Source organism: Phodopus roborovskii, unplaced genomic scaffold (assembly GCF_943737965.1).
Source record: "Phodopus roborovskii unplaced genomic scaffold, PHOROB, whole genome shotgun sequence".
Lineage (NCBI taxonomy): Eukaryota > Metazoa > Chordata > Mammalia > Rodentia > Cricetidae > Phodopus > Phodopus roborovskii.
The window spans coordinates 15,429,222-15,442,940 of NW_026126525.1; the positions used below are offsets into that span (position 1 = coordinate 15,429,222).

General features: G+C 40.2%; 2 pseudogenes; both read left to right on the forward strand.

Annotated features, from left to right (window-relative positions):
- Positions 1-8,153: 8,153 nt before the first annotated feature.
- On the forward strand, positions 8,154-9,339 carry LOC127232455 (eukaryotic translation initiation factor 4E type 3-like; annotated as a pseudogene).
- Positions 9,340-9,631: 292 nt separating this feature from the next.
- LOC127232456 (la-related protein 1-like) overlaps positions 9,632-13,719 on the forward strand; it is a 29,044-nt pseudogene continuing 24,956 nt past the window's right edge.

Below are 13,719 nucleotides of genomic sequence, written 5' to 3' on the forward strand. Positions count from 1 at the left end.
GCCTCAGGTAACAGTAGGTCCTGCACATTGATATGGCCTTCAGAGTTACTTTTGTCCTCAGACACTGATATGGTTCAGCCTCACTCCACAAGTACTCACCACTCTGTTCTTCCATGCTTTGCACCAATCCATGGAATATTCTTTTGTCACAGTGGAATTAGGATCTGTATGTGGGGCATTTGTAGTTACTGTTCTCATGAAATTGGAACTCTGGCTTCATACGGGCAGGTATAGCTGTCATTAACTGTCTCTTAGCCACTAGAACCATGTAGACATCATGGTAAATTTTCAATCAGTTGTCTATGGAATTAGAGCGTTTAGAGCCCATGTAAAGAATGATTCTTATATGTTTGGTTTCATGGCAATTTGAGTTCACTTTACTAAATTCAGTTCTTTAGTCAAAATTAAGAGTTATCATGCTGCAATGAATCCCTTTGCTTTGTAATTATAATAAAATTCTTTTCCTTAAATTTTCAAACAGTAGAGACAATACTCAGTCATTTTTTTTTTATTATTACTGGTGTCTGAAGCCACCTACTGTCATTTTATTATGTTGGAAAATATCACATTTTTATTTTCTTAGAAGACGTTTCTTTTTTAAAATTTAAAATTTATGTAAACAGTTGTTTATAAGTACAATTATGTCCTAGTAACCTTGAATGAATATTTCTAGGGCTTTTGTGAATGCTGTTATTTGTGTATGTTCGATTACTTCATATAAAATGATTAACAGTTTGCACTTAACTTATGCAGTCTTCCTGAATACATTAAATCATTTTCAGATTGGCTATAATTCACATGATAATATGAATGTTGTATGAATATAGCTGGTATGGGTTATTGAAGGCATAATGGCAGAAAAGTACATGTTTAGTACACATACAGTATTTTTGTTTGAGTATTTCCCATGCAAGGTTGGTTTAATCTGTGAATGCATAATCCACCTAAATTCAAATATAATGATGACACATTAAACATGAATTTCTGGGAACAGATTAGCATGTTCTTTTTATTTGTAATTGTTTGCAATGACAATCAAGAGGATGTCTTATCAATTCATCTATCCTCATGATTCTATGTTACAAGCTCACTCTGTTATTGTATTTCCCCCAATAAATACTTTGCCTCATGGTACAAGATTAGTTTTCTGAAATGATTACTTTTATTTGAGTAACACAGTATATTGTTTGGTAATTGCTCTGATGACAATAATAAATGCTTTGTAATGCTGTTTAGTACTTTATTTTCGTTTTGTATCATGCTTGGGAAGGGGTTGTTCCTTAACACATTATGGAGTATTTATCCTCAAATTTCCAAGTGCTTTGGAATACCTCGTCCTGGCTGCCAAAGGGAATTTAATTTTTGCCACCAACTCAGTAAATCATCTGTGGATTTGAGGTAATAGTCATGTTTAGGGAGATATTGACACTAATGTATTGGGGGAGGAGGCAGAGTGTGAGGAGGATTGGTTGGAGGTTTGTGTTGTAGAGGTCTTCAAAGGTAAGGAGGTAGAAACACTATAACTGGAGGAGGCTGAATAATTACTCCTTCTTGACGTGAGGGATTAAAGGCAGTTGTATCAATTCCTACAGTATCAGTTCCAACTAGTTCTGAATCAAAGGGATGGGAAGGAGGGTACAGTAGTCCTTTAGAATCATGTTGTTCTTTGGGGCCTCTGTTACACTCACCACACTGTGAGAGAAAGGAAGTCAACAATTATAAACTAGATATTTCAGACGATTATCAGCATATACACTTTCTGTGCCAGGTAGAATTTTAAGATGGCCCTTAAAAGTCCCACTCATCAAATATATTTGCTGGCCTGAGTATATCAGTTGTGTTCTTCTAAAATACATTCTATAATTATGGAGACAGAAGAAGCTCAAGATTTCATGCTGCAGCAAATGATCTATTGACTTAAAAATGTTCTCTCCTGGAGAGAAACATATGGCAATATGGCCATGTGAGATCAGAGTAGCTTCTGGCTCATGGCCAGCAAGAAAGCAGAGCATCAATCACCTCATGACTATTTTTCCAGTTTCTCAGCCTTTAGTAATATTTAGCCTGATCTCAATACACACATTTAAGAGTTAGGGGTTAAGATCTAAGAGAGAGAATACAAACAATTTGTTTTCTGAGCATGGGTTTCTGTGTTTTCAAAATTTTCTATTATCAGTTTTTTGAAATTTTCATATTTTATTTTCCTTTAAAGATGGAAAAAAGCTTTAAAGGAGAATGAAAGGAAATATAATAGAACCAAGAGGAAATAATACTGACAAAAAGGGTCCGGCGTGGAAAAGCTGATCAGGGATCTGAGTAGGGGGAAAAATATATGAAAATGCCACACGGGCACCAGTTAGTTTATGTTAATTAAAATAACAATGAAAAAAGTTGAGGCCAATCATTGCTGCAGTAAAGTGATAAAATTTTGTAAACTGTGGAAAGGATGACCTTGCAATGAAAATGGAGCAGACCTTCAGGATTCCTTTTCTGCCCTGTGAACCACTTGAGAGGAGAACACAGCTAAGTGCCAAATGTACTCTATGCTATGATGAACAGGGTTTTCTTTTTTTTTTTTTTTTTAAGTCCTAAAAGTAAAAAGTTCTGAAAGTCAATCAAGAAAATATTTGACTCTTTGTTCTGAACATACAGGTCCTTGATGAAAGCTAAGATAGTGTTAAAGTGAAAGAAAATGCCATGAACAGAATTCTTAGAATTGGCTATTAGACCTGGACAGTGGCATCAATCCCAAATGGAAGCAGTTTCCCTACTGGGTTGGGAAATGTCTATTTCATTCAGGAGCTTAGGGTTGTTCTGGATTTTATTTCCAATAAACTGCAAATCATGTCATAGAGTTTGTACTTCTTTGACATTTGTTAGCATAGCAGTGGCGGAAGGTACCGACATATTTAATGTGACTCCATAGAATGGGAAGCTACAATACAAGATGGTCAAAACAGACCAAAGTGAGAGTCTATGTAGTGTAAAGGCTGTAGTTGAAGTCCTGCCTCTTTTATATACAGACTATGTGACTCTATAGAATGGTTGAAACAACTATATATCCACCTTTGGAAAAGGATGTTTATACATGTTTCCACATCCTGGAATATGTCATATTAGTTATGAGATGTTAGTCATGCCTATGACCCTTTTCATAAAGTCATTTTCTGTGAACAATTTACTATTACCCAGAATGTCTAGGCAGTGCTTGCCTTTGTACAGCACGTGTTGTGTACTAAGTACTATTATTTGCTATGTTAAAGGCTACCTTAAATGCCTTTCCCTGGTAATGAGATTGATGACTAACTTATCTGTCATCATAGAGCCTTCACCTAGTAGCTCATGGAAACAGAAGCAGACACCCACAGCTAAACACTGAGCCTAACTCCTGGAATCCAGATGCAGAGAGAGGAGTGATAAGAAAATGAGGACAATACTACGCTGCGGACATCTTCAGAGACAGCTGACCTGAGCAAAGGAGAGCTAATGGAGACCCAGACTGATAGCAGAGAAACCAGCATTGTATTGACCCAGACCCCTTGAACATGGGTCTCAGTTAGAAGGCTTGAGCAGTCTGAGGGACCTCTGACAGTGCAACCAGTATGTATCCCTGGTGCAGGGAAGGACTCTGAGAGCACATTCCCCATGGAGGTACTCCCTTAACCTAGAGGCAGTGGGGAGGGCCTAGTCCCTACTCCAAATGACTTGACAGATTTTGTTGATCCCTCCTGGAAAGCATCATCCTCCCTGTGGAGTGGGTGGTGGTGGTCAATGGGGGGTTGAGGGGAATGGAGGGGAGTGAGAGAGAACTGGATCGATATGTTAACAAAAAAGCCAGTTCAGTGACTTTTCTAAGGAAGTGGATATGTTGAAAGTCAGCTTTATGTTCAGGTCAAGAAGAGCTACCAGTGCAGTCGATGGAGTATGGCAGCACACTGGATATATCTATTTAAAATACATGTTACAGGTCTGAGAATTGAATATAGCAATCCTCAGTCTTAGGTGACTATTAAAATAAACCAGAATTTAAAACTGGAATTTAAAATAGTAGAGTGGTATTTCCTCAGTAATTTACAGCTCCCATATATCAGAAAGGCAGATAGATAATGTTAAAAAGTTAACATGAGAATATAGTGGTAGTGATTAATAATACTCACCAAGAAAGATCCACCAAGAAACCAAAGGCCCAAGACCAAATACAGTGGTTTCATCTTTTCTAGCTCCTGAATGTAGCCACAATGGGTGGTTAGAATTCATTTTATAAACAGAAAGACATTATTTGTGACTTGGCTCAATACATAGTGCATATGTAGTGAAGTGTATCTTAAAATATTTTTTTCTGTGCTTATTTTGGATCCAGTGGGGTAGTATGGTCAATAACAACATTTGACTGTGTAGGGAGGTAGTTCTTTGGCACTGACCACGCCCATTGGGGGTGGAGCCATGGGCGGAGTGACCTGGGGAAGGAGGTTGGAGGGGGCCAGGAAAGGTGCTCTCTTTCTGGCGTGACTCGGTCAGGAGAGGATCGGGTTGAATTTCCTGGTGTTCATCTGTCTAGGTTGTAAGTTATTTCTCCCTGAATAAACATCTATTCGGCCTATTTGTTTATCCTGATCCTTATTTACCGCGATATGACTGTATAATAATGGAGCTGGTATTCACATTTGACTTGTGAGCTGATGCTGGCAAGAATGACAAATATTATTCTTTGAAGACTCGGAGAAACAGAAGTTTTCCAAAGTACAGCTTTTGGCTTTGCAGCAATTATTTCAAAATGAATACATGTTCCTATAATAGGATTTTGTAGATTTGTGTTTGATATATACTGCTTTAACTTGATCATAACTAGGATAGATGAAAAACAATCATTCTTTGGCTCTATTTTCTTTTCAGTGTCTTAAAGTTCATGATCCTTTTCTGGAGCCAGATTTCCTGAGTTCTTCCTTCATACCACTGCACACAGTGACCTCTCAGCTCTCACAGTCAGCTTTGTTAATAGTGTACATATGGCAGCTGAACAGTGCAGACCTTGAAAGAATTTTATGAATTACTTTTCACTAGATATTATGAGCATATGTGATGTATTCTGTGTTCCTAAATTACATTTAATATGAAGCTTAAAAAATAAGAAAAATTCATTGTAAATATAAATGTTAGAATAATTCTCTTTCAGAGTCCATCTGAGAGAATCCCATCATGAATGTTAAAGAATCATAAGGAGGAGAAAGGGAATTCTAGACTTTGGTGAATGGAATCACTGTCACAAGTGATCAATGTGAATACTTTTCTGTGAATTGTGGTTTCTTGTAGACACTTATTCTCTCAATGATGAAAAAAGAATATCCCATAAACAGCCGACTAAAATGCTATCTGTGAACGATGCCCAAATTCCCAAATATTGTCTATAAATGTTTGTTTTCATTTAAATGGACTTGGTTATATATATATATATATATATATATATATATATATATATATATATATTATCTCTGAAAGCTGTGCACAATTTTAATGTCAAGTTAAAGAGTTTCATATCTCCAGGTGCCTACCTTGGAGAAACTTCATCTCAGCTGATTAGTCTGCTGGCCAGGAGGACACTGCTTAGTTGTTCCTGAGTGGTGGAAGATGAAGGACAAAGGACCAGAACTCTCATCTCTTATATATACTGTAGTATAATTTGATTGGCAATAAAAGAAACGCAAGGAGGAAGATAAAGCAACTTTGCTTGATGCTTTACAGACAGGAATGATCTTTGTCAATTAGACGGTGTGTTTCTGTGTTCTTTTCATTTCCAAATCTACTCAGCTTCTCAGTGTCTGAGGCCTTGTCAGGAAGATGTACAGTGAGTCAAAATGTGCTTTCATTTCCGAACAATACGTGGGAACTGTGGTGCTCACTGTCCATTTATTTTGGCCTTGATATTTTTTAATTAACTTGTTTATATTGTATAATCCACAAGTTTTATATAGCTTTAGTTTAAAAATAAAATTAACTTAAATAAGTGAAACAAAACACTATGTTGATGCCCAGGCCAAATGCAAGTGCTCTCCAGTTGTGTGTACACAGTGAATTAATAAGCAACAAATAACAATGGGAGCTGTGAAGGTTCATAAAACATGTTTACATAATTGAAGGATCCTTCCTGGGTCTAGTAAATTGTCTTTATGAAGAAAGAAAAAGGGAAAAAGAGAGTAGAAAGGAAAAAGAATAAAACCAAACCAAAACCAAAACCAGACAAACTCCCAGAGTATCTGATTATTTTTATATTTCATATAATATCATGTGATAGTCTAATATTTCCCACTTTGGCTTAAAGATAAATGTTATGAGGGAAGCCCAAATATTTAAAAATTGAATTCTCATGTTATCTTGTGGCTGTTAATTAACAATCACTGTTGGATAGATTTTGCTAAATAATACACACACACACACACACACACACACACACACACACACACACACACACACACCCGGCACCACACTAATAACATCTATACTTTAATTTTTATGTTTTAAACTAAAATAATGAGGTTGTATAATAATTTTGAACTTGCAAGTTTTTTTGACATCCTCACTCATGAATTTTTTTCTTACCTTTATACAACATTGACTTGGTACAACAATTTTTGTTTAGTGCTATGTAATGATCCCAGGTCCCAGGGCATTTTATTTGGCCCTGTACTTACAAATTTTTTGTTTTGTTTTCTTCTTTTTCTCCTCTTCCACCTCCTCTGCCTCCTCCTCCTTTCCTCCTCCTCTGTTCTTGCTGAATATCCTCAATAGTCATGGTGGGCCTTTAACTAACAATGTTCTCTGAGTAGGTATGCTTTTAGGTTTGTGCCACAACAGAAAAATGGGCAACAATTTGAAAGGATATACAAGAAAACAAACAATGAAAAAATATATAATACAAATAATGAGCTTCCATTAAGACTGTGACTTGCACTAGAATTTTTTAGAGTAAAACCTAGAGACTTTTCTACCTAAAAAGATAAAACCAGTAAACAGTATTCAAATTGGCAATTTATCTACAGGAGAACTATTACAGAGTTTTTTTTTAATTCAAAATTTATAATCTGTAGAGACACCTAAGGAACAAAGATACAGGGAAGACCTATTTCATACTAAGTTCTGATAGTAATGCATGTTATCCTAATCATGTTGATATTTCAGAAAGTTCAAAATGTTCCAAATCATACCATATTGGAAAGAATAGTAAGGATTAATTTTTCATCAGTCATAAACTTCCAAGCATGGACTTCAGGAATATACAGGGATGATGGGGAGCCCACCCAATCAATCTCTAGGATTCTGTAAGGATTTCCCTTGCCCACACCAAACTCACAGGCCCCTCCTGTGTTGCATGTCACCCTCTTCCAACCCAGACTTGAACTGGAACACACATCTGTATTTCTGGCCTATTCCCCTTTGCACTTGATCTCAGCCTAAGCCTAATTCACCTTGTACAACATGTCTTCCTTTTTTTTTTTTATATTTTATTTTATTTTATATAACCAAGTCCATTTAAATGAAAACAAACATTTATAGACAATATTTGGGAATTTGGGCGTCGTTCTTTCCAAACTACTTCCTGCTGGTAAGGGGCACTGTAATGGGGGATTCTAAGAAGATACAGAAATCCTGGCTGTAGTCTGTAGGGCTGCTTTGTCCAGCTGTCAGCTGTTTTGAATGTAGGATCACCTTGTACTCTGTTTCAGGCGGTCTGGCGTGATCAAACCATATTAGTCTGGAAGGAATCCACATCTTTTCATTTTCTGGTACAACATGTCTTCTACTCCAACATGATCTTTCAGTGTGAGATTTAGAATTCACAAAAATTTCACATGCCCAGAACTCATGGCAAAATTGTAAACATGAAAAATATAGCTGGTATCTCTTCTGAACAACCTACCAGTCTTATAGAAATGTTTGCCAGTGATAATTAGGTAGGTCCTTTTTCTTTAAGGATACAGACTTTTGTAGCTTAACCATGTTCTAGTGGATGAGTCACACTATGTAGTGGTTTAGTTAAAAAAAAAAAGAGTACGTGAAGTTGGGCAGGTAGAAAAGAGAATGTGGATTTAGGAGATTTTATGGAGAGTAGTAGGTATAGACCAGGGGTATCATAACATTCATCTTCCAAAGCTTAAGTTATGGTCATCAACATGGCTTCAGGTAGCAACACAGACAATGGACAACTGTTTGGACTTTCATCGTAATGTGGTCCAAGATATCAACACATCTTCTGGCTGGAGCAGGACTCTGGGCTCAGACATGTCTCTTGTTAGCAGTAAGGGCCAGAGACATAAACATGGCCTCAGGCCTCAGGTGGCAATAGGCAATGCACACTGATACAGACTCTGGTGGTAGTTCAGGCCTTGGACAACTACACAGGCAAATGTATGAAATAGGAAAAAAAAAAAAAAAAAAAGTTCTGAATGAGGTAAGCTAGGCCCATGAGGACTAACATGGCATTTACTCACTCAATCACAAGTGATTATTAAGAGTTAATAGAGGGAACCTGGCAGGGGGATAACATGGTGCTTCCTCGGGTTGCCCCAGAGTTGGCGAGCCTCTAGGCCTGCTGCGGTTAGTGCTGAGGCCCCAGCCAGGTGGCTTCACACTACACTCACCCTGAACTTTCTGGCTGGACAGATCAATCCCTGGTGCCATAGGAGCTGAGTGTGCCCCGAATCTGAAGAAACTCTACACTGTGCAAAAAGTGCAGATATTCTGGAGTGTGTACAATAACATCCCTCCTGTGACTAGCCTGTCTCTGAGATGTAGTCATCACTTAAAGAAAGGAGAGAGGCGACCACTTTGGGAGGAGGAGAGTAATGCAAAGGGTGGTATGCGGATGATTAAAGTTACCAAGGACCGCACGTCAGAGTTTGGAGTTATTGTTAGCGACCCTTGGGGAGTAGTTCACAGACTCTGTGGCAGCAGATAATGAAGTGATAGGGGTAGTGTCTGTGTTCAGGACTGAGGGGATATCATCCAGGTCTGGAATGCCAAGGCCTCATTGGTGGGTGAAGCTACTGTGCTAGAGAAGGTCCATGAACTCCTGCCCCTGTATTTTTTTTTTTTTTTAATGTTCTGCGTTTCTTTTTTGTTGATAATTTTTTTTACATTTAAATCTGAAACAAGCTTGTTTTACATGCTAATTCCAGTTCCCACACCCTCCTGTCCTTTCCTGTTCCCCCCACCAACTCCCATCCCACCCACTTTCTGCTCCCCATGGAGGGTGAGGCCTTCCAGCCACAGGTATCTTTTAAAGCAATGTTTTATAAAGCCCATGAAGAGCATCATGCTTTTGAAGGTGGACTGGGAAAACACTAATTGCACTCTGTAAAGTGTGGGAAGCCACAGCCCCAAGATGGCACCTGGCTGGATGTCAGGTAGTCTGAGCTTAGCCTTAAACAAGCCTTATTTGGAAGTGCTTGATGGATCTGGTGCACTTCCTCCTTCTGTGGCCTATTGGGGATTGCCAGGTGACATGAACTGATTGGGCAGTGAGCACACATTTAAGGGCTTGCTGGGGCTGGGGGAGGCAGAAGCTGATGTACAAGGTTCCTGAATAAACTGCTTGAAGAACAGTCGTGGTCGTGTTTCCTTGCTGGCTGAGGTAGACATGATGAGTGGTGGCCCGTATGGGGAGCCTCTCTCCATGGTGGGTGAACGGCTCAGAACTTCCTACAGTCAGGGTAGTCGACTGGTTAAGTCCCAGGTAAGGTGGGACCAAGTTAAGAACCTTGGTAAAGAGGCAATAAGGTCTCCGGTAGGAGCGATAGAAACTCTGTCTCAAAAAATGAAAAAAAAAAAAAAAATAGAAGAAGAAAGAGAGTAATAATAAAGCCATGTAAAAATGAAAAACTCAGAGAGAATCTGTATACTGTATGACATTATATTGTCTTTATATCGTTTGACTGCTGAGGAAACAACTGTTAAAAGAAATACTGCTGGACCAATTCGATTAATATATTTTAAAAATGGTTTGACTCCAAAATTTAAGTCTAAGGACAAGTTATTGGGGAAAAGGATTTCTATTTTTGTTTCCACAGAAAATAAAAAGCTGTGGATTCCTTCCAGAATAATGTGGTTTGAGCAAGCCAGACCTCCTGAAATAACTGCTGCTTTTGCAATAGCGCTGGTGGAAGCTCTTAATCGCCACATGGTGAAACCATTTTGAAGAGTAATGCCACCTGGATTAGAGGTTGATGGCCTAGAGCCTGGGAGAGGGTTAACTCGACTATTCCCCCCCCCAACCCAAGTGGGCTCCTTGTTGTAATCAAAACCCAGCTCAAAGTGGAGCCTCTAATCCTTTTGTGTTTGTGATTAGCAATAGCACCTTTGCAAGCTCTAATGAGAGAATGCTAAATTGTACACCTCAAGTATGCTTCTATTCTTTATGTTGGGGTGAAGGAAATTTTCCTTTGGCCCTTGTGACCAGAATGCCCAGGTACGTTCCCGTTCTGGTAGAGAGCCTGAGCACCATGACCCTCTTTAGACAGAGGAGAGATTTTGGAATCATTGCTGCTATCAATCATTGCTGCTATGGTGGTTGCCATTACAGCTGGAGCTGTGGGAGCCACCACGGCTGCCATTGCCATGCATTCCACTGTCCAGACTGCAGCTGCCTTAAATAACCTGTCAGCAAATGTAGCCACTGCTTTGGACATACAATCTTCCCTTAATGCTCAGTTAAAAGGTGGTATTATGGTCCTGAATCAACGAATTGATCTAGTTCAGGAGCAGATTGACACTTCGTGGCAGTTGGCACAAATAAGATGTGAATGGAAGATAACGGAGCTATGTGTGACCTCTGTGCCATATCAAAAGTATTCGGTGGCTGCCAATATGTCTAACCAGCTTTCTCAGTATTTTTTAGGCAGTTGGTCCGGCGAATTCAATAAGTTAATGCAGGACCTGAGACTTTCCATCGTGCATGTGAATTCCACATGGAGTCGACGTCTCGGTTGCAGAGGGACTATCTACATGGATCACTCATGCCATGAACCACCTGAAAGAATGGGCGGGAATGGGTGCCCTGGGAGGGGTGCTTATCCTAGTCAGTCTCATTGTCTTATGGTGTATCTGCAGGATGAGGGTGACACAGCGGAGAAGTAATGCCATGATTGCACAAGCCTTCACAGCCCTGGAGGCAGGGCAATTACCTCAGGCTTGGTTAACTGTGTTAAAAAGCTAAGCAGTCATCATGCTCAGGATTCGAGATGAAGTACTGCACTTGAGGTCACCTTCTAGCGGCTTCATGGAGGGCAAGTCTGATTGCATATGGGTTGGTATCATAATCCCATCTCTGAGAAAAGATACCGGATGGGTGTGGCACTAGCTTGGCTGATAACTGGGCTTGGCGACATTACAATGTCCATTGTTCATCAGAGATCAGACCTCTACCCTTGCCTGTTGCATTTAAAACAAAAAAAGGGGAACTGTGGGAAGCCACAGCCCCAAGATGGTGCCTGGCTGGATGCCAGGTAGTCTGAGCTTAGCTGTAAACAAGCCTTATTTGGAAGTGCTTGATGGATCTGGTGCACTTCCTCCTTCTGTGGCCTATCGGAGATCGCCAGGTGGCATGAGCTGATTGGGCAGTGAGCACACATTTAAGGGCTTGCTGGGACTGGGGGAAGCAGAAGCTGATGTACAAGGTTCCTGAATAAACTGCTTGAGGAACAGTCTTGGTCGTGTTTCTTTGTTGGCCAAGGTAGATGCAACGGTAAAGAATTCTTTATCCTTTGCTGATTGGTTTTGGAAATAGTCTTAACAGGAGGGAGAGTGAAGAGAAAACTTGCCAAAGTCTGATGCTCATCCATTTACAGTGGGTTTCTGTTCTTACAGAACAGACAGGTTGGGATTCTAAGTGGCAGGTGGGGTTGGGGAGACATGTGGGTTTCTGCCATCATATCACTTGGGTTATTTTTTAATAACCCAATTTTTAATAATAATATATGTCTAAATTCTCTGCTCTTTGCACTCCCACCATAAGAGTCTTTATTTGGAGTAATTATTGTTTTCTGCACCCCATTTCATCAAGGCATAAGAACAGGGTTTCCCCTTCAGTGGCTCCACTGTACCTTGTTAAGGGACACCTGCCACAGGACTGCCTATGAAGCCACAGGGCACCAGGAGGAAGCCTAGCCTAGCCAAACCCCCTTTCTGATAAATTGTTGTGGCACTTTCCTGCATACTGTGATTCTGTGAGCCTGGCATTGTTTCTTTTGTTTGTGTGCTCCATAGAAACCATACCCATTGACAACACACACACACACACACACACACACACACAATATATATATACATATGTATATATATATATATATATATATTATGAGCACACACATCTTAAAACCTTTTTAAATAGCAGTATAAGGAAAAGAAATTGTTTTGCCTAGCATGAAAACTTTAATCACAATTGAGTGTGAGGGCCCCCTGTGCAAGTATTTCAAACCAGACTCCCTATCTGGACTTTTGACAAAAGCCCATGTTTTGTCCAAAGAGGAAAGCTGCTATTTCTGATTTAGAGAGGGGGCCATGTGTATTACTTGTGAGGAATGGAACTTCTTCCTAAGTTCTTTCAGGTTTACCCATTGCGCACAGCAATTCTCCCCCCTTATGTTAAGTGATCCATCCTTTTCTCCAGCTCCTGTCAAATGTCCTTTCTGAAAATTATTGCCTTCCAGTGGAGATTGTCTTTTCCCTTCATGTGCACACTGTTGCAGGAAGTACCCAAGTACCCAGGCACTCACACAGTTGAGCTTGAGTACATCTCATTCCTATAACTGTGTTATTAGATACTGAATTATATCTACCAAAGACATACTGGTTTCAGTATAGTTTGGGTATAGAGCCAAGTAGAGCTTCTATATTTCTCAAAGTGGCAAATTTTTAATTCCCCTTGCACTATTGGCCAGTGGAGAGATGGGGCTGCTCCAATCCTCCCAGGTGTTATTGTAAATGAAATTCTCTGTTCAGAAACTTTAAGTGGCTTTCAGTAGCATCTGTTTATAAGAGTCAGAGCCTCCACTTGCACTGATACACACTCAGCCAAAATAATTATCTGTCAATGTTTAGGCAGTACTTCTCTGAACTTAAGTCCCTCAACAGTTTCACTCATCAAAGGATTGAATACTTCTAGAACAATCCCAGGATGTGTTCGTCTAGAGGACATGTTCTTCTCTAAACAGTTTCTAAACTTGTTTTAAAAATATAACTCAAGGGCCTGCCTGAACTCTGACCCCTATCACCAGCCATAGATCCTGCTAGAGGTGAATATGGGACCAGTTTGGGTTGAATCTCCCCCCCTTCCCTGGGAACTCCCTGCACTGGCCTTGAATCCCCCCCCCCCCCCCCCCCCGTCTCCTGTCCCCAACAAGAGCTAGAGCGCTCCTTGTGCTCTGATATACACCAACCCCAACCCCTACTAAGAGCCTGCCCTCCCTCCACCCTGTTCCATACTCTGCCCACTGTCCCACTGCTTTGGTTGAGCACTGGAACAGAAGGTGCATCCAACAATCCCACCACCATCAGGGAACTTCCTGGACCTGCTCTGACCACACTAGACCTGCATATCCAGGCAGAACCACCCTGAATCCCCACCTGCCTGATCTCTGACCCCCCACAGCTGGTCCTCTGCTGGAGTTCCAGGCTCTGGCCAAAGATCTGCCTATCCTCTTGGGATCATCCTGTGTCCCTGCCTGCCAG